Source organism: Sebastes umbrosus, chromosome 9 (assembly GCF_015220745.1).
Source record: "Sebastes umbrosus isolate fSebUmb1 chromosome 9, fSebUmb1.pri, whole genome shotgun sequence".
Classification (NCBI taxonomy): Eukaryota; Metazoa; Chordata; class Actinopteri; order Perciformes; family Sebastidae; genus Sebastes; species Sebastes umbrosus.
In genome coordinates this window covers 8,682,465-8,709,708 of record NC_051277.1, presented here as the reverse complement: position 1 = coordinate 8,709,708, position 27,244 = coordinate 8,682,465, and the positions used below count along the sequence as shown (strand labels likewise).

Here is a 27,244-nt window from a genome sequence, read left to right as displayed (position 1 = left end):
GTGATTAAACAAATGTAAATAGTTGCAGTATGAGTTTTAGAATGCACCGTGTTTAAATATTAAAGAGATGTGACTAAATGGAGATGCGAAGGCAACACACTATATGCTGCGATTTCAGCTTCATCTTCTAATGTGACTGTAATTGTTGAAATTAGCAGTCACTAGGAGTTTGCTCATGGCACCTGGCACCTGCATAACAGTGTTATCACAAGCAGGACTCCATTTATTAGTATTATCTTAGATAGAGCACATTTGCCACTCAGACACTATTGTTCTAAGTGCAACAACCTCCCTTGATTACCAATATCACAAACAGACCGCTGTGTGAAGAGTAAAGATAAAACCATGACACGTTGTCTGACAATAGATGTAAAGACACATTCATGTATCACAAGGATAATGATCAAGAACTGCTTAAAAACTGATAAGGACACGAGGAAAGTTTTTTTTTTTCTTTTTTATTCCAACAAAGAAGAAAGGGAGGATTTTCAAAGTGATCAGTAGCAGAGGTGGAAATCAGAGTAGGCATTGTGAATCGGGATGAAATGGGAGGGTGGGAGCATGAGAGCAAGTGTCCCTCTCTGTCCCTTCTTTCTTTTTTCTTTCTGAGTTTCAGCTTACAACAGAAAACATGTTCTATTCATGCATATCAGCTGACTTGGCTGGAGCTGATTGAGCTGAACATCATCTTGGTGCCAAATTATTAGCAATCTAATGCACAGCTAAATTTTCCTCACCCATTAAGTTTCATTCCCTCTTATTATGTTGCGGTAAATGCACTGTAAGAGCTTTGCATTATACGTCTCCTATTCAATAATGAGTCTCAGGTTTCCCTCAGTATTCATTTATATTTTGAGTAGGGCTGTCGATCGATTAAAATATTTAATTGCGATTAATTACAAATTATCTGTTCAAAATGCACCTTACAGGGAGATTTGTCAAGTATTTAATACACTTATCATCATGGGAGTGGGCAAATATGCTTGCTTTAGGCAAATTTATGTTTATATCTATTACTGGAAATCAATTACCAACACAAAAGAATGAAAAATATTATCCAGAAACCCTCACAGGTACTGCAGTTAGCATGAACAAATAATAACATTGCAAACTAAAGCACAACAGGCAACAACAGCTGTCAGTGTGTCAGTGTGCTGACTTGACTATGACTTGCCCCAAACTGCATGTGATTATCATAAAGTGGGCATGTCTGTAAAGGGGAGACTCATGGGTACCCATAGAACCCATTTGCATTCACACATCTTGAGATCAGAGGTCAATGGGACCCCTTTTGGCCATGACAGTTTGAAGCGTTATTCAACCTTCTTTGTGATAAGGCTAGTATGACATGGTTGGTACCAATGGATTCATTACTGTAGGTTTTTTTAGTCTCATATAATGCCAGTATCTCAACTCTCGATTTAAAACCAAGCCCGCTACAACCTTAAAATCAAGCAAGTTGCATCAATACATTAAAGAAATTAGTGCCATTAAAACAAATTTGCGTTAATTTAAACATTATCACGTTAACCTTGACAGCCCTAATTTTGACATTATGTAACTTTTCAGGCTACCTTTGATGCTAACTTTATATTAGATGACTTCAAAGTTTTAGACTGGAGTAAAATCACAATCACTGCTTTCTTCCGCCACAGCAAAATGTGTGTCTTCATACTGCCTTAATACAGACTCTTTGTCATCCTGGCAGGTAGAACAAAATCAACCCCTGAAGCATCGTAAATATTCTACCTGAGCAACGTTGATATCTTTAGAGTCTTATAATGCATGAGGCTGCGTGATACCCAGAAGAATCCTCATCTGCAGGAATAAAAACTCAAGAGGGATTGTTGTTAAATGTGAGGCTGTCAACCCAAATGTCTTATAATGTATAGGGGGCATAAAAACACATTACTCACTGTAGAATCACCAGATTCAGTGCTGCCTTCCATATGCTTTTTGCTTTTTTATGCCCAGGGTCAAGTATGGTCTTTTATGCACTTGAACCCATACTGTCTAATTTTAACTATGGAGGGACTTATCTGCAGAAAGTAGAGGATTGTTTCCTGTTGTGTTCCAGTTACTCAAGTATGAGTGCATTATGATTCACCGAAGCACATGGATGAACGCCCCGTTGCTGGGTGTAAGTGTGAGCCCTAGTTGATATGAGTGATGGCTAATAGCTGCATGATAATGAGGTGGAGAGGCGATGCGGACATGGTATTCTTGTGAGCGACTCTCACCCATTAAGAGATGCATCTCTGCCAAAGCAGAAGTGCTCCGCTTAATTGGTTCATTTCATCATGGCCAAAAAGCTTTAATTGGATGACACACTGAAAGATGGATGGATGGGAAAAGAAATATAGGTGGTATCTGTGGTTGACGGGTTAGAGTGGTTTGTGTGTGTCTCAGTGTGTGTGAGCGGAGGTTTCAGAGAGATTATGTTAATAGGGCCCATTAGATCAGCACATATTTTTTTGTGTGCATGACTATGGCTGTAATACACAAGAAAGTGTCTGTCTTTTTAAAATCACTAGAGACTTAACAGAAGAATGTGTTTGGCAGAGACGCTGGATGTGGGTGCGGAGCGTTCAGAGATACAGAGCGGCAGCCCACACATATTGTAATGATGGGTGGATGAGGAGGAAACTAGCTAATGGAAATTATCTTATGCACATTATAACCCCGAAGCATATTAAGATGACCATCTGCCATACATTTCTCCATATCAGCACCTACAGGGAAAATAACGACACATTTATTCCAGCAATCAGAGCACCGAAGCAGTGCTGTATTTAGAAGGCCTTGAAATCACATACAGACATCACTCAGTGTTGCCATTTAAGTCGGTGTGAATACAGGTGTTCCTCTCTGACAGGAAATTCAGACAATGGGTCTCTTTTTTCTACTTTCTGTTTATTTGTTTCAGCTCATTTTGCTTCAGAATAATTGAAATGCCAAATCACTGTGACGATAGGTATTCAGAACTGCTTCCCTAGTCAATTGTTTTGGAGATAAAGAAGGAATAATTGTGTTTTTCCATTTTCATAAGTGAGGCCATTATCACGGCAGATGTCGAGATGTTGAGTGTGTTAAACCTTCTATTTACGCGCAACCTATTACTTTAATGATGATCTGTCTTCCCCGATGACACCGGTTGATCTATTTTTATCTGTTCACACTCAAACTTGCAGTCAAATGCTGCATCTAAATGTCCAACTGGCATAAATAGACGTTCTATAATTCCACGAGTGACAAAGCTGAACAAAACTTTTCTATAGTTACTGAATTGCAAAAAGGTTAACAAATATCCCTCCTCTTTATGCTAATACTGGTTACTTACAACGATATAGATGCATTTAAACAGCACCGTTTTGCATGGGACTACTGTAATCTGTGTTTTTGGTTTAAAGATATGTGTATATTACATAAATTATGGCAAAAGAAAACATCTAAATGGACTATTGTCTTTGACTCGTAGACTATCGCCATCCAGTAGCTGCAAGTAGCAAGTGCAAGCCACATTACATCAAGCATAAGTTAATTTAATTCAAATATTTGTTTCAAAGAAATACAAACAAAAATGTACAAAGCTATATGGTTCACCTTACTCTATTGAGGGCAGCAGGTGAGAAGGCTGTATTCACATTTAAAGGTCAGTCGCTCAGCAATCAGCCACAGAATGAATAGAAATAACAAAAATGTCAAATATAAAAACAAAAATGTGTGTCAGCAATATAAAGTAAGGTTGTATTTACCATTTAGGCCTTAAAATAAACCTTTAGTTTCTTCCTATTAATTCAGACCTTTGACTATGTGTGGAATCTGCTTTGCATCCTTTTTTTTTCTCATACAAATTTGCTTTTGGATTGGAGTGTAAATAAATTACACACTCTGTTGCCTTTTATGACTATCAAAACAAAACTCGCTGCACCCAGAATCACTGTGTGAGACTGTGCCCTCGTGCCACTGTTTAAGCTCACTTTATGGAGGTTCCTCACAATGTGTGTGCAGAATTTCCTCTCTATGGTCAAAACTAGCAGTGAGTTGTTGTGTTTTGTTGAGTGCAAAGTTGTGTTTTCTCGCCACTGGGTGCAATCTGTGTAATAGACGTTTATAAATCAAAGTTAATGGTGTCAGTTCTGTGTTATTTTGTGGTTGGTAATGTTGTCCCTTGGGGCTCGCCGTAACTTTGTGCCTGAACGTCAAGCTTCAAGGGACAACTGTACCAAACACAGAACAAGAAGGACCTCACAACCTTGCCCACAACTTAGGGATGTCACAGTGTTAGCGATTACACCGGGCATTTTACAAGAAATGATGATGGTCAATATCTTTAGAGCGCTTTCTTTGACCTTTAACATTAGATGGCCGTGTGTCTGACTTCTACGGTCAAGTGTTTCACTGCGGGGCCGCAGGTTTCCACCTGGAGACGGCCACGCACACTGTCTGTGACCGCTCCGTCCTCCCCAACCACAATTGCCTCAATAACCCTGTGGTCGCCATATTGCACTGGGTTTAAATCCAAAGTATTGCCAAATAGGTGCTTTTGCTTTGCGCTTTGACACCAAATCCTCCGCCATCATCTTGTCTGTCAACACTCTCTCTCTCTCTCTCTCTCTCTCTCTCGTGAGATGCCTTACAGAGCAGACAGTTTCACTTTCAGTTTGTAGCGTCCGTACTCCAACTATGTATTGATAACACGGTGCTGATACGTGAAAACGAACTAAATGGGTTTTATTTCTATAAAAAAAGGCAAAACTACCGTGGGGGTAGTGGGCAAGTGATGTAATCGGTGTATGCCCGAACACCGTTTAACACCGACTACCGCAGCAAGCCTAACACCAATATGTTCCATTGGGTCTGCAGGTAACTTAACCCATCTGTTCATTGTGTCGATGTTGAACATGACTTCTCTGAGGCTCCCGTTAGATCAGGTTCCGGTCTTCTCTGCCGATGGCTGCATGCTGTTCTTGTTCGTATCGAAACATTTTTAAAAGTTGCCTGGTGCAGAAAAAATGTAGAGGCAGTAAAACAGCCAAGGAGGGAGTATAGATATAAGATAACTAAAGAAAAGGGTTATGTTTGAAGAATGATCGAATAGTTCAAAGTGATAATCAAATAGTATTTTTGCTTGAAATGCCCATCCCTACGAGCAACCCCTTTCATATACACATAGTCATTTCATCAAAGTAATATAAAAATATTGATTATAGCAGCTGTATATATATCTGACAACTCTTGTTTGTCGTCTTCGGAGAGCAATAACATATTTTGTGGGTGGATGAGGTGATGTAAAATGATTCTTAAAACATGACTGTGACATGTTTGTTTGCCATTTACATGCATGCAGTGCATATGATGATGGCATTACCATGTTGCAGTGTGTAATTACAGCACATGATGAAGAAAGACTCAAACAGACACCTGCTCTGTTCAGCTTGGCAGAAAAAAAAAAATGCCCAGGTGCTCTTTGTGTCTCTCTTTCTCTGTCTCTCATCTCCCTTTCTATTTCTGTGTGTATGTGTGTGTGTGTGTGTCTGTCTGTGAGTGTTTATGCGTAGGAAACAGCATGTGCTGTGTGCTAGCTATCCCAGTGGTGCCTTGCACCGGTTTTGCCTACAAGCTAGCGACCTATTTTTTCCCGTTGTTGAGCGAAGTAGACATGTGAACAAAGAGAGAGGCAGAGAGAGACGTGGAAGGAGATCAGTTCCTCTGCTTTTATTCAGGCCTGTGGATTAATTACCCTGTACCTAAACCTGATCCCGTGCTGTGAGCGAGACACTTTGGCATCACCCTGATCAATAATGCATTTTTCTGTCTCTCCATTTAATTTGCACGCAGGCCCCACACACTGGCATTACCATCTCCCCTAGAAAAGTGCAGTAGATACCTGATACCCAGAGTGCAACTCTCCACCCCCCAATCCCTCGCCATGCTCCATGACACCCCCCTCCCCTTTCTGTTGCTCGCTGACAAATTGATTCTCTCTTAATGTGCTGTATGGAAAAAAAAAAAAAAAAAATCTCCTCAATCCTCAGGAGCAGCGTAATAAGATACATGGCACGTTGGATTAGTTCATGGGTTTGTACAAATTTGTTCCCGTTTTGGTTTAAATTATAACACACTCCATTTCCAAGGACGGTTATTTAGCAATTTAGGAAAAGCTCAGGTTTAAGGAGCAAGACAGGGCAAAGTGGTAGCTGCAACTCCCGAGAGTGGTAGCAGAGTTAGCGCAGCGCTACACTCGTAGTCGTCAAACAGGAGTAGCTGTTAGTAGCAAGGTCAGACTAACGGGGGAGAGAGGTAGGTCATCTGATCTTGTGTGATTTATCTGCTGTGTGTTTGCTCCTGCATTGAAAGGGGAGCCGTATGTCGGGACCTTAGACTCTTGCTGTGTAAAGCGTGTGGTTTTCTTGAGTACCTAATTGAGTAGCCACTCTCTAATGTTGACCAGGTGTCTCCAGACTTAGTGACATGCAGGGATAGACCTGTACTTTCAGTATGCCTTAGGGTTTTACTTGTTGTAATGAGTTAGTTATTTTCGATCTATAGAGTATAAGTGCATAAAAGATACAGTAAATGGGCTGGTGGATAAAAGTAGGCTGTAACCAGTTGTGATATTTGGCAGTGTTTCATCTATTTCATTGTTCATCGTTCTCTACATCTTGTATAATGTATTGTTTGTAATGTGGAAAGTCATTGATCATGTTTAGAACCAGGACATAATTAATTCAATTGAGTTAAATTGTATTTATATAGCGCCAAAAGTAATCTCAGGGCACTTTTTCATATAGAGCAGGTCTAGACTGTACTCTTATGGGGCCAACAAATGTGTGTCACCAAACTGTAATAAAAGTATTGTCCTATTTGAACTAGACATGGCATCTATTAAAGGTGCCCTGTGAAGTTTTTGTAAACAAAAATTTGTTTGTATAAAGGCTGTCAAAGTTAACGCAATAACGCGTTAATGCAGATTTGTTTTAACGCATTAACACATTTTGCGATTTTTAGGTTGTAGCGGGCTCAGTTTTAAAGCTAGAGTGAAGATACTGGCATCATATGAAACTAGAAAAAACCTAAGGAACCATGTCATACTAGCTTGTCATGAAGGAGGCTAAATAACGCACCAAACTGTCATGGCCATTTTCAAAGGGGTCCCTTGACCTTTGACCTCCAGATATGTGAATGAAAATGGGTTCTATGGGTACCCACGAGTCTCCCCTTTACAGACATGCCCACTTTATGATAATCACATGCAGTTTTGGGGCAAGTCATAGTCAAGTCAGCACACTGACACACTGACAGCTGTTGTTGCCTGTTGGGCTGCAGTTTGCCATGTTATGATTTGAGCATATTGTTTTATGCTAAATGCAGTACCTGTGAGGGTTTCTGGACAATATTTGTCATTGTTTTGTGTTGTTAATTGATTTCTAATAATAAATATATACATACATTTGTATAAAGCAAGCATATTGGCCCACTCCCATGTTAATCAGAGTATTAAATACTTGACAACTTGACATCGATTGACAGCCCTAGCTTGTATCCTTGAGTTCTAATAAACATGCCAAATGCATTTCCTTCTTCATTTTCAAAGCCAATTTTTTTAAATATTTCACATCTTGCATTGTGTACAGCCATGTTTGCTTGCTCGTCATTGCCTTTGTTGATGCACTGCCATGTTTATTGGCGAATTAGCGCTAAACTCATCCTAGTCAGGATACAATGATACAGACCGAGAGATAGAAAGGATAATACAAGCAGAAACTGCATTTTTAGCATGTCTGTATCACAATTTAACATCAGATCCAAAGCATATTCAAGTATCATTGTTTACCTGGTCACAAAATGTCCCTGTACTTTCTGTCCAGGACTCACTGTGGAGTAAATGTTCCTGAAAGCAGTGTGGTGGTGGACTCAGTGTGACCCCGTCTGTCTATTGTCAGATATGAAAATGAAAGATGCATCGGGCCAAGTGAAGCAAGCATGCTAGCCGCATTTGTAGAATCTCATGGGGAATCGGTGACGAGTGGGTGAGCCGTCTCTGACATGCATTGTTGTAATCTTTCTATGGATAATAAATGAGACTCTTATGCTGTCAGTGCACAATTGGTTTGCTTGCAGCTTTAACAAGTAGCAAAACAATGTATAATCCATGAGCAGGGCATGAACTTTGTGGGAATCCATGTCCTAAATAGTTGACCCCTTTCGCAACACAAAGCCGCATACTTTGTGCTTTGTAGTCACAGTTTCACTCGACTTGACTTTTCATGTATGCTGTCTGTAGTATCCTTTTTGTTGTTCATTTGCACAGCATGCGGTCCTGTTGTCTTTGTGCCATGTTAGTTCAGTGCTTGTTCTGTAAGTTGTAACACGGGTGCCACGAAGACGCACTACTGAACTGTACATAGATATATAAAGCGTCTTGAGATAACTTCTGTTGTGATTTGACGCTATACAAAAATAAATTGATTTGATTTGATTTTGATTTACATTTATTGCACTGGTTAAGTGATTCTGATTTGTCAGCGCTCACATGTAGGCTACCTTTGTAGAGATCCAGACTGACATCATTAGTGCACTTAGTGCTTAGGAGAATGCTGAGCCAATTAACCAGCTGCCTGACTTCTGGCAATGCAGCGAACAAATAAACTCCCCTTCCCACTACCTAGTCTCTGCGTACTTCGGCATCTCATCTCTGTTAAGTGCAGTGGAATATGATTTTAATCTTTTATTATGGTTCACTCTTGTATTGTGAGACAGAAGCTTATAATTAATTGCTTATTAAATCAACATTAACCTTACAACACCACTTGCTGTTGAATAATACCACTGTGGCCAAGAAGGGAAATTAGACGGGAGCATCTTTTTTTTTCGCCCCCTGCCATCTCCAAGTTGTCTTTATTGTAAAGAGAAGCAGTGGGTGTACAGACTTCATTAGAGGTATATCTATGTGTCTGCTCTATTACCGTTGAACACATTGATTTTGTTTAAACCAAAACATTAGTCACTTACTGTAATGTCTGCTTATCAATAAAATATTTACATTTATAGTGTTCGACTTGGCAGCATCTCTATTTGTATACAGAAATGTGACCTGAGGCTGTCAGTTCCATGTGGGTTTCGTGTGCATCGGCCAATAATCTCTCATAGTTCCTTGTGATGCGAGGGCTTGTTATCTGTTACATAGGTTTGCAATCATTATTGCGATTTATTTTCACCATGTTTTATTATGCCACTTTTATTTTGACATATGGACTATGGACCTTTCTGTATGTAGTTTTCTTATTAAGGTACTTGTCAGCAGTTTGAGGGCATCTCAATATTAAGTGCATTGCTGCAATACTGTGCTGATGGTCATTGACAAGTCCTCATACATCGGTTCGTATGATATTGTGTGTCTCCTACGAATGTTCAGCAACATATGTTTGAACTATTTGGTTAAATTTGGGTAACAAAACTACTTGAGTCAGGTCAAAGTTTATTATAGCCCAATATCACAAAACATCCTTCGAAGGTGCTGTACATATGATTAAAACAGCAACGTGCAACATTAGCAAAACACACAAAAACGTATATATGTGATAAAAACTACATACAAATCATTACAAATGGAAAAGTTAGACACACACAATATAAACAATAAAAACAATAGCATCATTAGCAAAATATACAGTATTTTAAGTTGGATTAATTAGGTTTACTTGGTTAGGTTTAGGGAAAGATTGTCGTTAGGGCTGAAATAACTATGTTTGTTACATTAAAGAAATGTTTGTTACGTAACTTACGTAGGTGGCATTAGTTGAAAGATCCTATCCTGTTGACATCCTATTGAGGGAAACATGTTTTAATTAGCATTTCCACCAATGTTTTTACAGTCACACTGGAGCTGTACTGTATGTAAAACAAGAAGAGCAAATGATAGATTTGTGTGTGAGCACAGGTTTTTCAATAGACCTGTCTATAGTGAATGGATGTGTTATTGCTATCGGGGAAACCAGCTAATCATCCGTTGATGTTGGTGGACATATGACTTCTTACTTGAAAATCCTGAACTGTGGTTATTTAAAGTAAATATATTTGCTTTAAAGTTCCTGCACAAGAAAATGCACACATGGATTATACCTTTTTGGGAAGACAGTGTGTTGATTGGACTACTTTCTTGTTTAGTTTTTGTTTCTGAGCTTGTAAAAGGTGCAGTGACTGCCGGCATCTAGCGGGGAGGTGGCAGTTTGCAACCAACTGAAACTTCTTCAATGTAACAAGGAGAATGCGGTGGCCGACGCATACACATGAAAACGTGAATGTCCCTATCTAGAGCCAGTGTTGGTTTGTCCGTTGTGGCGGAGCGACATGACGGACTCCGTGAAGACGACCCGCTGCCTATGTAGATATAAACAGCTCATTCTAAGGTAACGGAAACACAACAATTCTTATTTTCAGGTGATTATACACTAAAGAAAACATACTTATTAATATAATATTCCATTTCAGCCAATAGATCAGCCTAAATGTTACACACTGGTTCTTTTACTTTTGGTCTGACTAAGCATATTTGTAAATACGAGCCATCCACATAATGTACTTGCAGTGCACAGATAGTTACTGAGTCTCCACTAGTCTGTTGACAGAAAAAGTAATTTTAGTGGTTTATTTAATGCAAGCTAATTCATTACACAACACAGAGGTAGTTTTTGTCTTGGACTGGAATCTGCAGCCATGAGATGACTGTGCACTGCAGACGTCAGTGTTTCCTGCTTACACCTGCCTCTCAGTATATGTATTTCTCCATTATAGACAGAACAAGCCATAAACTCCAGACAGTTGTATAGTTTATAAAACTACCACATTCCTGGTAGATCATATTTATGTGAGGCTTTGTTCTGTGTTCTTGGAGACAAAGCTTGTATATCCTTACTGTTTTGTAACAAAAAAAAAGCCATTTTCATCCAGACGTGGGGACATAAAGCCATGCTGAGACCAGGGTAGCTCTGGGAGACAGTAATGTACCCTTGTAACACAATCTCTGAGCAGACCGCTGAATGGAGAAATGTAGCGTCTTTGGCTCGCACCAGTCTCTCAGTCCCCAGTCGTGACCTTTTTCAGCTCCCTTCCGCTCAGGGACCGCACTGATCCCGGAGCAGTCATTTGAGCAAGAGGAGAGCAGTAAAGAGATAGCAGCATAATGTTTTGCTTTCATTTACTGTCATAGCATAGCAGTGGAAGTGGTTGTAGGCAGTGGCTTTCAATGGTTACCTCACCTACTATTTTTTTCTGTAAGCGAGATAATAGCCCTTAAATAACTAGAAGCATATCAGCTTTCTTAAAGGTCACTTCTTATCATCAAGTGGTTAGTTTTGCCATTGGAAAAATTGCATGTTATCTTTTGTGCTGGAGCCACAGTGTTCCTCTTTGAGCAGGAACCATTTAAATTTCTGGCCTTGATTATTAACTTACCTGTTCGCACCGATTTAGCCAAATTTGAGCAATGCCTCGAGCACTGTAGCGAATAATTTGAAAGATCAACACATGATGTAACATAGTGGCTTGTAAATATTGTAGACCCACAAAGTCACTTAGGAAATAAATAAGTTATAACAAAAAATACCTCCAGCTTTATTTGATGCATTGCACGCATACAGAATGAGGTTTCTTAGGCCGCCGGATTGCAAAGGCACCACTCAAAAAGCAGCGAGTGGCACAATATCTTCCCTTCCCCCAGGGATAATTGCTTCAGACATATTCTCTGACCTTTCCCATGCCTTAACAAGCGGAACAGTCAAGAGATTGATCTCTTCAAAGTTCATAAATGGTGGTTTGATTATCTTTCACACGTTGATGCTGGAATAATCTCAATATAGACAGACAGCACACGCACACAGTGATTTCTAAAATAACCATGGGTACAACCTGCCACCGTGAACAACAAGGAGATTATGGGTTTTAGGTTGTACGTGTGACACACACAGAATCAGACATATACATGTGTCCTAGAGAAAATATAGTCTTCATTATTAACCGTTAGACATGTCTATACATTTTGGATTGAATTCTGCAGGGACTGTCTGTGTAAATGAGTTCTCAATGGATGGCTAACAGATAGACAGATTTAATTATCTTTCTTCATATTTGACTTCGTCTTTCATTACATTTTTCACATTTTCCTCCCCAGTCTCTTGCCCTCGTCCTATTTTTCTTTTTTGCCGAGAACACTATGTTTCTGTTTTTTCCATGGTCAGATGTTTCAGCCATGTACTGTAGGCGCTTTGATGGCGAGATGAGTGACAGAGAGTGCAAGGTGTTTTTTGAGATTGGACGTGGCATGACATTGCCTGACACTGATAAGAACCTCACTTTGCAGTTGTGTCATTTGTTAAAATAAGCTGATGGCAGAAAAACAAACATCAGTGTAACATCTGTCATTGCCGTGCTTGTCTTTGACACACTGCAATTAAAGCTCTGAAGAAGCTCCAGGCTCGGGTACTGAAATGTGACACATACGAACATGCCTGTCATTTGACTTTTGTATTAATCTTCTAATTGTCTGAAGAATTGGATGGGAAATTGTTGCATACATAATGTGGAATATGCAAATCAATCCATATGTATATAGTTTGTTTTCTAATAGCTTGGACTTGGCCTACATAACAAGCCTGTGGAGACAATGAGTGGCACTTTTGTGGGTGGAAATGTGCTAACACAACGGGGAGTGAAAAACAATATATTTCCACCGTGGTGTGTTCAGCGGTACACATAAACCAAATGAAGCATTTCTATTGATTGTCACTTCTTTGGATTCCACTGTTTGGGAATGAGAAGGCGAGTCTTCCTCCATCAGCTCTATCAGCTGACACGGCTCATTGTTCACCATGGACTAATAAAGAGCTTTACTGGTGCCATTATGCATTCTCTGTGGCTAGTGACAGACTGATGACAAGCCTTAAAGATAGAGGCCATCTCACATTTAAACAATAACAGATGGAGGGCCTCGCTTACTGAATTGCCTCAGCAGACATAAACCTGCATGTTATATCATTTCAGATTGCACAGTTTGGTTTCATATTGCTAACAGGCTTACCACAGATATAGATTTATTACTTGATGTAGAGCATACATATTGAAACTAAAGAGCATTATGTTGGATCAGACAGAGATGCGTCGCAACAGGAGCTGCCGCTTCCTTGGCAAAGCGCGTTGGGCAAAACAGCGTGGTGCGCCTGTGGAGCGAGCTGCGTGTGCAACCGGCCGATCAAGTGTGATCAACGGGGGAAAAAATGGATTCAAGCAGATGGATTATATAGTTACATTTACCAATGACTTATATAGTTCATCAGAATTTAATACTAATATAGGTTTTGCCATTGTCCCACTGTTCCTACCACATGTACCGGCATCAAACTGGAAGGAAGTTGCAAAGTAGTAGACTCTTGCTCGATTTGATTGACTGCCTGGATCAAGTGCAACATTGATGAGCGTTGTGAATCCGCACTGTAGACTGTATGTAAGAAGCGGATGCAGTCATTGAAGCCCCGAGTCCAGCTTTTTGGCTGTCGCCATTTCGTTTTTTTGGAACCAGAAGCGACACGAGAGGAATGCTGGAACGCCGAATGCTGAATAAGACCTTTTTAGGAAACTAAAATGTTACAAGTAACTTTCATTAACTGACAACGCACTGAAAAGGGTTAAAGTCATTAGACAGAAACGCAGACAACACCCAGACCGGACCAGTTGTTTATATTATAATAAATACAGTTATTTATGAAAATAAAAATCTTAATTTTTGTTGTTTGTGTTGTGGTTTACGGGGCTAGGATAAAAAATGGCACAGCTTAGAAAAAAATGGAATTAAATGATGACAGATTTATATCCATATGCTGCAGAGAATCTACAGTGTAAATATTTATTTGATATTTAGACTCTTACTCTATATCCCTCCTTTGAACCTGACTTTTCTCTGTAACCCCTTTAGAATCTACAACCAACATCAGGGTCATAACATAGCAAATGGCAGTTTCATGGGGGATGTGAGCCGAGGTTTTTGATGTGTTGAATCAAGCACATAAGGTCAGCGGATGAGCACAACAGCTTCCGCCGCCTTTCTATTTACTGAATCATCAAAACAAGGAGTTGTGGAATCAAGGGAGCCAGGTGGTGAGAGTGCAGGTCCTTAGCCAGAAAGCCGCAGGTTCAATCTCATGTCAGCGTCCTTGAGGACGACACTAAGCTCCACCTGCACGCCCACAGACAGATTCTCAATATAAGTTTAACGGTCTGTAATGAGAATTCTCAGCTCACTTTGACCCACTCACTACGGAGAGCAGAAACCAACCCTGCAGATAAAACCTTGACCTTTCGGCTACTTTCCTCGGTAGATAATTAGCCAATTGCTTCCTTTTAATCATAAACTCTCATAAGCATGAGAAAAAGGAAAATTGAGTCTGACCGTTGCCATAGAATCGAGGATTTCATGCTCTCTACTTCTCTGCCGCCATGGCCATGTGGTAGAAAATTCTTGTTTTAGATTGTTGGATATTTTTTGTCAGAAAATAAAGAAGAATATGTTTCTTTACATAATTTTCAGTACGTAAAACATGCGATTTGAAGGTTAAGCAACATACTGTATAAGCTACTGCAATAGTAGACCATTCAGCCGTAAGTGTCTCTTGGCCAGCAGCACTATAGCTACTCGAGCTTACGTTGTATTTGCAGATTGTTGATAATGTAGTGTAGCTAGCTGCTTCATTATCAGGGGTTTAGAGATGCTGTCAGAATTCTCCCAGTGGCAGCTTAAAACTGATGAGAACACATAAGAATGCACTGATTATTGCACTAAATAATGAAGTGTATGGGCTCATTTAGTATTAGCTGGGAAATTGTGGGTGGAAATGCATTCGTGAACAGAAACATTATATAGATGTGGAAGGAAAACAAGCATTGCTGTGCAGGGAAATACATCTTTTATGTGAATTTACCTGCAGATACAAAGAAAGAGAGAGAGAGAGGCAGGCAGATACGCCGAGAGAAAGACAGAGATTTTTTTCCACCACGCATTTTCAGAACACTTAAGTGATTCTCAATCCCAGCATGCCTCAGCCTGCCACTGCCATGACAGATGCTCCAAAATTGAATATAGATTTCAGTGAGCAAGGCAGGCGTGCCTGATGAATCTCAATTTGCTGCTGTCCATATTTCATAGTCACCACTATGGATAGCTCAACGGGAGGCAGCGAGAGCACTTTGGCTGCACCTGCCAAACTGTCAGTTGGCTAGTGTCGAATGATGATCGGTACTTCATAAAAGCCCATATTTATCCCACACTAATTCATGCCTTACACCACTTTATCACCACAATGTACATCCGTGAGCAGGGTGAAAGGAATAGATATTGAAAAAAACATGCTTCTTTTCATAACCGCAGTGATCTTAAGAGCAAAAGAAGCCCACATGATGCCACTCGCTCAGCAGTAGAAGATTGTAGAAGCGGTGTACAGTAGCTCGAGGGTGGAACAAATGTAGAGATCTTCCCCAGGGGGGGTGGAGGTGCCTTGGCTGCTGTGTACCTGTCAGTCTATTTATAGCTCGGTTTGAAGTACTTATGAAATGACACTGGATGCTATTGTTTTCCAACGGAACGCTCCTGTGAAGAATTTCTGCCTTTCAAAATGACGGCTATTTGATCACCTGTCTGTGTTCGAGCTGTCACTCCATTGCCTCCAATCTAAATGAACATACCTGTGTTTCTGCATATGTAATCTTGTTTATGACACATTGTGTGTACTTCACATTGCAGTTGGCCATTTCCCAAGGCACATACATAGACCGCCTGATTAAATAATCATTAAATAGAATGAAACATAAACATGCAGCTTATTTTAGATTTAAACAAACACCCATGTTTATAATGCATTATAAACATACTTATGATGCATTATAATCTGCTCATAGCACTGTTTAATTACAGTTATAATGACTCATTAATATTCATATTGTTTTATGACAATAATCATAACACGTTATAAAACATTTTATAATGACTTATAAGGTCAAGTGTCATAATAACTTCATAATTGCTGGTCATTCACTGACATTTTTTTGCAAAGATCATAGTTTATTATAATTCCCATAGTTGTAATTCATTGTAATCTATTTATAATGCATTATAATCACTATTATAATGCATTATTATGAGATTATAAGTCACTCTAAGTTGTCATTGTTTGCTTAAAGTAAAGTAAAAAATATAGAATTAAATCTATGCAAGAATAACACACAAAACCTTGTAAAATACATTTTTACTTAAAGCAGAGACGGACTACTTAGAGTAACTTAAAATCATATTATAATGCATTATAACAGTGATTATAATGCATGATAAAAAATTATAATGTAATACAACTATGGGAATTATAATACACTATGATCGTTTCAAAGAAAATGTCAGTGAGTGACCAGTAATTATGAAGTATTATGATACTTGACCTTATGAGTCATTATAACATGCGTTACAATGTGTTATGATTATTGTTATAAAGCATTGTGGATATCTATGAGTGTCAAGTCATTTTTATTTGCATAGCCCATAATCTAAAATTTGCATCAGGGGGCTTTACAATGTGTACAGGATCTGAACAGTGCTTATAAATATAGTTATACAATGATATTTGCCGATTATAAAGCATTATAAGTATGTTCATAATGCATTATAGATGTTGCCGTCATAGTGTTACCGAATGCATTCCTCTCTCTATCACCCTCTTATCAATCAAGCAGTTCATGTCGGTACAGTACAGTATGTAAATCAACCTGCTGAGAACCCACAAGTCCTTCACTATTAAATGATGCCTCAGAGGGGCTGCAGAAAGCAAGCCTACCAAGATGTAACTAATCAGCAATTAGTTATATAACTACATGTAGGCTGCAGCACAGTATGCAAGAACAAGAAATGTAGCATATTATGCAACATAATAAGCACAGTGAAATAGAACAAAGCACGAAACACACCATAGCATGTTGGAAATGCAACACTGTGAAAGCTCTAGTATGGAAGCTCAATTAGCATTGCTTTTTACTCCAGTGTTTTCCATCTCACAGTGCTGCTATTTGGGTAACATTTAGACTTGTCTTTGTAATTAGAAGAGCTGAAGCTAGTGCACCAGATAGTAGTCCAGTCCATTCTCTAGGAAAATGATCACCGAGTGGATGCTACAGAGGCAGTAGGCAAGGCTGCGTTGATAATACAAGCAAGCGAGTGCAGTGTCAAACTCTGGTAAAGCAGTGAACTAATGTTTTGTGGATGGAAAAATAAAAGGAAAATGCATACTCAAAGTAAATGGTGCAACACATAGTCTTCAATTGGAATTACTTTTAAAGCAGCATTTTACAAATTTACCAATTTATCCATGACAAAGACAGAATAATGAAAAGGAATAACAAATTGCAGATGTAATTAACGTTTCGCAAATTGTTTTATTAACAGCTTAATTGTGCCATTAACTGTAAATGTGTTTAATTGCCGTATTAATTATTTTTATGCATCTATAATTTAATCAACAATAATTAAACACAGAACTAATCTACGGTAATTAAGCCGGCATAATAGCCGCCCAAACATCACAAGTATACCTGCGATCCAGCCACCTGAGTTTTCCCGGCAACATACTTAGATAAGTGAAGTAAAGTGAAGGCAAAGACAAACTTACAACGGCCAAAATATTTCTATCCTATTCCAATTGCATCTCTATTGTAACAGGAGGGTGTCTATGTTATATATTAAAATGTTATATGACTCAATATAGACGACGGCCCCCAATTAAACTTCTATTCAAGTTAAATAAGTTATGTGTATTAGCTGCATATAGCAAGACTGTAGTCATTTGAGCAGTAATTTCAAACCTTGAGGGCAATGGGCACAAGTATATTTGTTATATCTAATGCGTGAGCAATAAACTGTAGCTTTAAAACATTACCTCTTACAGCTCCTCACTCCCTTGTAAAGTTTATGATGCTGGAATTTAATCTAGTCTCCCACAGTGAAAATATCAGACAGATGCTCAAAATGCCATGAAAGATGCAGATAAAGAGAGACACAAAGTGTATCCGTCTATCAAAGTATGGAGCGGGAATTTAAATGTATTGAAATGACCTATAGCACAAAACGCTGTTCTTTATTTCTGCTGGGTGCTCTGGTGCTGTTAGCTTCTTTTCTGCCATTTCACCAGACAGATTTTTTTCTTTTTTTTTTTCCATCTCACCCTTTTAAAGATAACCCTTTGGAGTGAATTGCACGATGCCACCAGGGGGTGCAGGAGGAGACGGCAGAGCTTTCTAGTGTAATTAGAGTAGACGTGCTACATGTGTCTGTATGTGTTGCCGCATCTCATTAAGGCGAGGTATGGGCCACTGAGCCGGCTAAGAGGAACGGATAGGGAGCATGTGGTGGTGTAGTTTCCTTCACCACAAACGCAGCCTCTCTGCTCTTTCTCTTCCTCTCAGGAGTCACGCTGAGGCCCCCGGAGCCACGGTCAGTCAGAATGGTTCCACTTGATGCGAAGGCCCTTAAGGAGCCCGTTGTCAAAATGAACGCACACGGAGACACAAAATACAATCTACGTGTGTGCAAATGTACATAGCCTCATGACATCAAACAGATGCACACACAGGATATGTACAAATGCACAAGGATGCAGCACTGTTATTACAATACATTGGAATTCTATGGAAGAAAATACATACAGATCATTCTGTGATGTGCTGGTGTCAATTTTAACAGTTTTTGTTATCAAAACTACATTAATTGTGTTACACGTTTCATTATTTACTTCTCTTTAGTTGCTTTACTTTGCTGGCAGTGCTGCTCTCTACGTAGGGGAAAAGCTACCTTTAATGGTTTCACCCACAAAGTGATGAAAATAGTCCTTTCAACACAAAAATACACACCATAAAATGGAAATACAATTGAGCAATTATCTTGACATTTGAGTTATGTAAATCCATTTGATACTCTTTTTTAAAATGATGCTTATATACTTTCCTGTAATTTTTATAGCTGCCAGTCATCAGATATCGCTTCAGCCTGAAGGCGTCTATGCTTTATTTTACATTCATAATCTTTTATAAAAGAGTATTTTATTAGTGCAAATGTAACTCATATCTTAGATTTCTAACACCTTGAATTGCTGCTTGTGTTGACACATTGCTGCAATTTGCGATGCCAGGTGGTAGATAACAGGCCCGTAAAAATCCCACAAATCCTTGAAACTACCCATCAAAGATTAATGTGAAGAGGTTTTACCCAGAGGGCAGTTTGTTTTTACAGAACATCCCGATAGGACTTGAAAGCTGCATCAGAGTTCTTGATCAGAACAGTTCATGTTAGTTAAAATAACATATATAAAGTCACAACATACACACCTTTCAGCAAATAGATAATTGGAAAATTGAATGTAGGCAGGTCTCTTTGCAGTTTGGATGTTGTTATGGTGAAACAATGTGATGTTATTGCCTTTGGGTTACAGTTTGCTTTCATCCTTAAGAGTGTGTATTGGAGCGTTCCACTCCCAGCAAGGGACGGAATAAAAAACAGTTTAAAACACAATGAATCACGACTGAAAATAACAAAAATGAATCCTTTAAGTCCATTAATTACTCAAAATGTAATATGGAAGGTCAAACAAAGGGAAGGGAAGTCTGTAGTTCAAGGTCAACTCCAATAATCATAAATTGATGGATCATAATCTATATTGTTCACTGTTTTTAGCCAAGAGAGGGAACGAGAAAAGGGGAGACAGAAAGACTGTTACAGTAACTTACTGTATGTCAATGATTTTTGAAACGACAGTAACGCCATGCTACCTTTCCATCAATAAGAGATGGCTAGTCGTAGACATTGCTGATTGGTTATCGATTTTGCAAGACAACATTTGGGCTACCAATGGATGCAAAGATCCCCTGATCACATTGACTGTGTGGAGGGCTCATTGATTTCATGTTAGCAAAGGTACTTAGCTCCCAGTTAGCTTACAGCAAGACTCCAAAAATCCATCTTTTTACTCACGCCCTGTTGGTTTGAAAGGTGGATGCAAAAAGTAGGTAATTTCCTCCATTAGCAAAAAGCTTGCTTTCCATTTACAACATACTATAATGGTAACAAAACATTGGACGACAACACTAATTCAAGAAATGTATACTTTCTACTGCTAATAAAAGCAACAAACAGGAACAGGACTTTTTCACCTTTGGGCTTGAAGAACATCTCACATCATTTTAAGTTAAAACGCTGAAGTCAGAGTTAAGTTGAAAGTGATTCTGTCATGTGAACTTTAAAGTCATTAGATGTTAGACTACTGATTTCCCAGACTAGTCCCTGCTGCCACATTTAAGCTTTTGTCCACAGCCTCCGTCCTTTCCACACTTCCCATTCATTGTCTTTGTAAGCAGCCCTGTAACGCATTCTGGTAGCGTGGCGGCACGATTCGAGAGACGTGGCGTCATGTTGGCCGCTCCTCATTTGCATAAAGTTGAGGTCTAGGATCAAATCAGGGGTGCCAGGCGTGACCAGCCACTTCTAAACTCCCTAGAAACTCTTAAACTAAGCGTTGTCACTCCAAAATAAAGACAGATTCAGCAGCTGCATGGCTTATTTCTCGCATTAAATGTTTTCAGAATTACATTTCGGTGAACTATTTTCGTGATAAAAGAGAAGAGATTTTCAAAACGAGCCGCCAAGTTGGTTCCGGCTGGGAGCAGCAGCCCCCGTTGGTCCAATCAGGTGCCTTGTGTCTAGTGACAGGCCATCAAGCGTCCAACGTCCTCGCTATAAAAAACGCCCCTGTGGACATGTACCATAAGAAGTGAAATCATGGCGTAATGTAGTGTGAAACAGTATATATTATAGTCTTCAATAGCATATCTCTTTATTGTTTTTATCTTTATTGTCAGCTGATAATTGGCCGTCCTTTAACACTGAATACATATTAGCAAAAGAAAAAAAAGGTTATGTAACAAGAGGCCAATGGATTCATATCTTCATAAATAAACAGCACTTCAGTGACAACATGTGAAAGCTTGTCTATGTGGATGAGTGGGAGTGATGGATGTAATTTAGTGGCTCACATTAACTTCCTGGAGGGCCTCACTCTCACATCTTCAATTCCCTTGCTTTTTTTTCTACCTTCACTGGAGCAGACCAACTTCTTAATTGGCATAATAACGTGATTAATTGCTTTCTTGTCATTGGGCCCACTGAGTTTTACACTGTAAAGAAGTATAAATCAGCCGTGTATTTACAAGCAATCAAACGCTCACGATCGAAAGGAACATATAAAACATGCCCAGCTGTGCAAAGTAATTGGTTCTGCTTTATTAGCTGTGTATCATTAGTTGGAAGGGAAGACATTTGGATCAGGAGGATGAGTTATTTTGGCATGTAGTTAGATTTTTCTAATTTTTCGGCTAAGCATTAAAATGAAAACATCCTACAAAGTGCAGTAAACATGACATTGTTTGGGACTGTATTTTTCTTTTCTGCTGCAGTGATATTTCCATCTATCTGATGGAATTTGAAAGTCCTGTATTGCCCTCTCTAGTGCAAACATACCAGGCAAGATTGAGATTCAGATTCCCCACATAGGTTAACAAGTGTTAATCTGTTTCAGCTAAACAGACACCACTGAAAAGTATATAAAACATACATTGACATTGCCGAGTTCATTCAAGACGGTGGCTTTTAGGGCTGGGTATCGCTACCAAAATAACCCAATACCAAGTAGTATTGAAACTTCTCCAGTCAAGCGATGCCTGAATTTTATCCTTTTTGTGCCCAGATGTAGAACATGTGGACTGTTTGTATGGTTTTGCTCACAGCCAATCACTGCAAGCGTTCTTCGATTTAATGCAACGTGTGATTGGCCCACTATCGCAGCAGCTACAACCCACACAATCAGGATTGCCCGCCTGAACACGGGAGCCGCGGCCATCAGCCAGCTAACAGTGCTAGCATCGCAGGGCGGTCATTACGCATCCGCAACGGCGCAGTACCGCCACCTGGCATCACTTTAAGGGTTCTGGTATTGGTGCTGGCATCGTCATTTTATAAACGATACACGCACATGACTCTACTTTTGAATATGACCATCAAGAGACACAGGCATCGCATCGCATCTCAATTAGAAATATGTGTGGAATGATATAAAACCCACATACTACAGTAAAACGAAATCATGATTTTTAAACATGATGATTATAAAACTAAAATTGCATTTTATGATGAGGATACTTCTGACCTATGAGATCCTCCACTCTAATTTTTGCTCTCCACAAATGAATCCTGCTGCTGATGAAAACCTTTTTATCTTTTCTCTCTTTTAGCTGATCAGTGAAATGGGAAGAGAAAAAAAAAGCCCATACCATTCCCCAATCTGTCCCTCACCATACTACAAAATAAAGCACCGATTATCTGGGTTTGGGTTGTGGTAGTTAAGAACAAATGCTGATGAAGCTCTGATGTCTATAACAGCATCCAGGTGCTCTTGCATATTAAGACATTTTATGGTCACATAATTAAGGAGAGACGCTATTGTCTTGATTGGTGTGCATCTTGATTCCAGGTGGCAAATAGCATGCTAATGTATCCTTACAATGCAAGGCCGAGCGCGTGGCAGACAGGGGAATTGGTTGTGGTTTTTCGGAGACAGATTGTCAATGAAAGGTTATTAAATCACATCATGTGCAATGATATACTGTAGTTCAATCTGAACCAGGATCAACTTTATTTTCTAAGCACAATAAATACACAGTATTTTCCGTGATAGTACTAGAGATGATGAAACAGTGCATTCTTGTACATGTTGGTTTTGAACAAAGGGACCTCACACAGTGCAAGAAGACAGTGAAGGTCTCCATAAGTATCTAACTATAAAGCAACAAATCTCTGTCTGTCTGTCCTGTGTTATTTGCATATCTCAAGAGCCACTCATCAGATCTACTTCACACTTGGCAGGTGTCAGGACCCAAGGGAGTTTATTGTCGAATGTGATGCAATTTGGCCAGATGTTGGCGCTATGACAATAAACTTTACATTTTGGCCTGTAACTTTTGAACCACAAGGCTCAGAAACAAAATTATTTCCCCCCTGGAAATGTGTAGATATGATGTCTGAGGGATCTTGACAAATTTGGTGTCATTTGGCCAATAGATGGCACTGTAGCAGGATCATCTAGCTATGAAAGGAAGAATTCTCTGTTTGTCTGTGCACGCTTGTATGACTGTCCTTCGCATACCTCGAGAACCGTTCATCCAAACAACTTCACACTCAGCGGGTACAAGCAGCAATCCCAAGGTTCTCGACAACACTGCAAGCAGAACTTCTGGGGGCCAAGCAATTGGTCATTCCAGACAGGCATGCACTCCGAATGGGAATTGCACTCCGAATGGGCACTGCACTAGTATTATGTAACAAGACTAAGAGTCTACAACCATGCCGAATGCCAGCAAGCTTTGTGACCTGATGATGACACTAGATGAAAAAGTCAGGGGATCACCAAAGTTTTTCCAATGCATCCTATATGGGACTTTAATGTTTTTACCCAATTTTATGGCAATCCTTCCAGTAGTGGTTGAGAAATTTCATTCAGAGCCGAAGAAGTCAACCTTGTGGTGGCGCTAAAAAAAAACTCAGAAGGATACATCGTCTAGGTATCTAACTAGCAGCTGTTGAGATAATTCACTTTGACCTTATGGTGGCGTGAGATGAAAGGTCAGGGTGTCATCAAATCATTTGGATTCATACTCTGGGGACAATGAATGCCTTTACACAATTCCATGGCAATCCATCCAAAAGTTGACATTGCCATGCGCTATCTGGTAACGCTAGCATGGCTAAAGATCAGTGTCAACCTTTGTAGTAGGGGTGTAAAGATCCATCGATCTGGATCGGTATATCTATAAATGATCAACGATCCCATATCATTGATGCAAAGTGAAAACATTGATACATATCTTTAAGATACGGCTTTAATTTTAAATTCCCATGGCACATCTAAGTCACGATTTCCATCCAAACTCTCCTCCTTCCTACAGAACAAACCTTTTGTGCGTTTATATAAACATAACTGATTTTGTTAAGATGGCAATCTCAAAGATTTTCATTTACATAAATGTCTGTAAAGTCATTATCTATCGTCCAAGGAGGTAACACAATGGTGAGTGAGCCGATGACCCACTGATGAAAGTATTGCAGTATTCATATATTTTCAGTATTACGAACTGGGTGTTTGTGGTGACAATCCCAGAAAGAGAATGCTGTATTACAGTTTTTCTCCATCGTATTCACACAAAAAATAGAACTATGCACAATTCTGAAAACTCAAAGCTCATGTTTCATCAAAAAGACTCCAGACTACTAAACTCTAAGTACCAATCCATTGTTTTCACTCAAATAGAAATTGTAAATCAACCAGGACTGAAATTGCCTATTTAAATAGGCAAATGATATTGTCTCATATCGACAGCAGGCCCATGAATTGAATCAAATCGAATCAAATCAAATCATATTGTTGTCCAAAGAATCAATATAATATCGTATTGAGATGAAACTTGTGATTTACACCCTACTATTTAGTATGGATCATTTGTGTCTAATATTGTCATATCAAGATTATTGTGAGAACTACATGATGAGCATTTGACCCATCTGTAATATAAAGGGCAGACAAAAATGGCATTATTATAAATTCAGCAAAATCACCGTTCCACATCCTATCAATATTCTGTGGCCATCGTGAGGATCTGGGTTCAGGCTTAACGAGGAGATCCAACGGATGAATGATCAAAAAAACAGGACAACTGTTGTCCTTGAACTGTTAATGGCGTACTAATAGCGCCCAGTGTCAAGAATGATTTTAACAAGAGTGTCCTGAGTCAAACTCTTATTTTAATCTCCCTGCCTTTGGACTTGGAGGAGATAACTGTCTCCTCTTTCTCTCTCTATCGCTCTCTCTCATCGTCACATTACCAACTCAGGCACGCCTTTTGCATAATCACCATCCTCTGTGTTTCCTCCTGCAGTCTGGATAAGGGGACTCATTATAGTAGAGAGGGTAGCAGGCGGGGGCCAGTGTGCATTGCGTAGGTCACTCTGTTTGCTAGGGATTCAAAAAGATCAGGAATTTCCGCTAAAAAGAAATCTAACAATGGACTCTGCACAATACTGACACTGTAAGCTTTGCTTATGTTAAAATAAAATAGAATAGATGTACTGTCATGCGATTTACTTCGCGTGGTTTGAAAACTCAGCATACTGCAGAGCTTTTGCTGATGTGTAGTCATGATCGATTCCTTGTCTCTTCGATGTCCTTCTAATTTCCAAGCATTGTGTTTTCAAGACGTTTGAAATTGTGATCTTTATGCATTGATTCTCGTTGTGGCTTTTAAGCTTATCCGTAATTTATCTTTTTACTTCTGCTTCTTCCCTCTCCTTCTAGACAAAAGACCGAAAATAGGGACGACCACAGCAAAAGAAGAGAGAAAAGAATAGGCCATGGCTGAGGGGATGATTGCTTCTCAAAGTGGTAAGCAGCAGACATTTACAGTCTCTTAGCTGTTTTGTTCCAGAGACTTGTGTGTTCATTTTGGACGATTTCATTACTTTTGCGTCAGTCCTGGTGCCTTCATGGTGGAGAGAAATGGACAAATAACATGAGCGTAAGAAAAGCCCTCCTTGTGGTCTCTGTTTGATCGGGGTGACACGATTATGTTACTCGCTACCTGCAACCCTGAATTTCAGTGTGTGGCTCTCATACAACCATTTCTGCCTTTTTTTTTTTAATTCCTGCAGCACATTTTTCTTTCTTCATTTATGGTCAGTATAGACAGTGAGGAAATATTACTTTATTAACCAGAGTCCCCCAAACAAGGACCTTTTTTGAACACATAATAATGTGTTACTTAATAAGCCGATTGAATTTATTGTAAAGGTCCTTTTGTCAAATTGTCCTTTGTTGGACAGTTTTTATTAAGATATACTCCTTTAGCTCTGTGACACTGAACCTGTTCAAGTCTTCATTGGCTTTATAAACTCCTGATTTGCAGTGTTGTGTCAATGTCCCCTGTTGCAGCCTCTCTGACACACAAATCATTGCTGAATAATGCCTTGACTCCTCATCAGCACAGCCAGAAGGAGGTCAAAACAGCAGCAGCACGTATGCCATCTAAGGAAAAAGGGGTTCTCATTGTCACCTTGGATTTTCTGTCGCACCAGGAGCATCCTTTAAATTTACAATGAGTCCCTGAACTCTTAACAGCTTCTAAAGAAAGCACCTATGATCCATAATTCATTTAAGATTATGGATTGCAAAATACAGCAAGTACTGGTTATGATTATTATATACTTATTCACATGTAACAGATAAATGAGTTTGGCATTTGTCCTGCAAGTTAAACAGACATTTAGACACATTTTTCTTGAAACAGATATGACGTCACGTTACTCAATAAAAGTGGTAACTTCCTTCTACCTCCATATAGACTCAAATGAAGCGATTATAGAGATTCAGGCATTAAAAATGGATTACAAATTTTTTAAATTGCAATAATGTGAATAATTTTTTTTCCCACCCCTACTGTATGTTATTAGCATTTTAAGATAATGTATGGGTGACGTGGTAGGAATACGTATATGATCTGCGTGCCAAAGCAGTACGATGAATTCTAAGTTTAATACGTAAGTGTATAAAACTTGACATCACCTGCTCTTTTCATAAAATAACCTGACCCTGTGAATCCAAGTGAAAGCTGATCCCTCATTAATTTCCCTTCTTAATGCCTCTTCAAATATCAAGGGATAAGGAATAGCGGTTGACGGGAGGAAGCCATTACCGATACATTTTAAATCCTGATAACATTAGGACATGAATTCTGCAAAGGTGGTTGCAACTGAATATTCTGGGAGAGTTTTTCCCTGCAGACCTACAGAACAATGTAGCACGCACTAAAGATGGTTTGGTTGTTTCTGCCAGACGGAGACATGCTGGAACTGTTGTAATGCAGTAACTTAGTTTGGCAGTATATACTGACTGGGGATATCGATGCTGTTAAATGCATGAAGCGCAGTTGTTGCCAGTCTTATATGTCAAATATAATGTAATTAAAACCGTCTTGATATGCATTACGCTGTCAAACAGCACATAACAGTGCATTCCCGTCAGGCATGTTTGTTTTGCCAGCCATGTTGAGTGCAGATCCATCATTT

The 27,244-nt window shown here is 39.3% G+C and overlaps 1 protein-coding gene across 2 annotated transcripts in view; it reads left to right on the top strand.

Annotated features, from left to right (window-relative positions):
- The window catches only part of lingo2 (leucine rich repeat and Ig domain containing 2), a 244,989-nt gene that overhangs the window by 119,361 nt on the left and 98,384 nt on the right, over nt 1–27,244 (top strand). For both annotated transcript variants that reach the window (XM_037780304.1, XM_037780303.1), the window contains exon 4: nt 25,479–25,565. The gene's annotated coding sequence lies outside the window, so the exon portion shown is untranslated. The remainder of the gene's footprint in view (nt 1–25,478; nt 25,566–27,244) is intronic.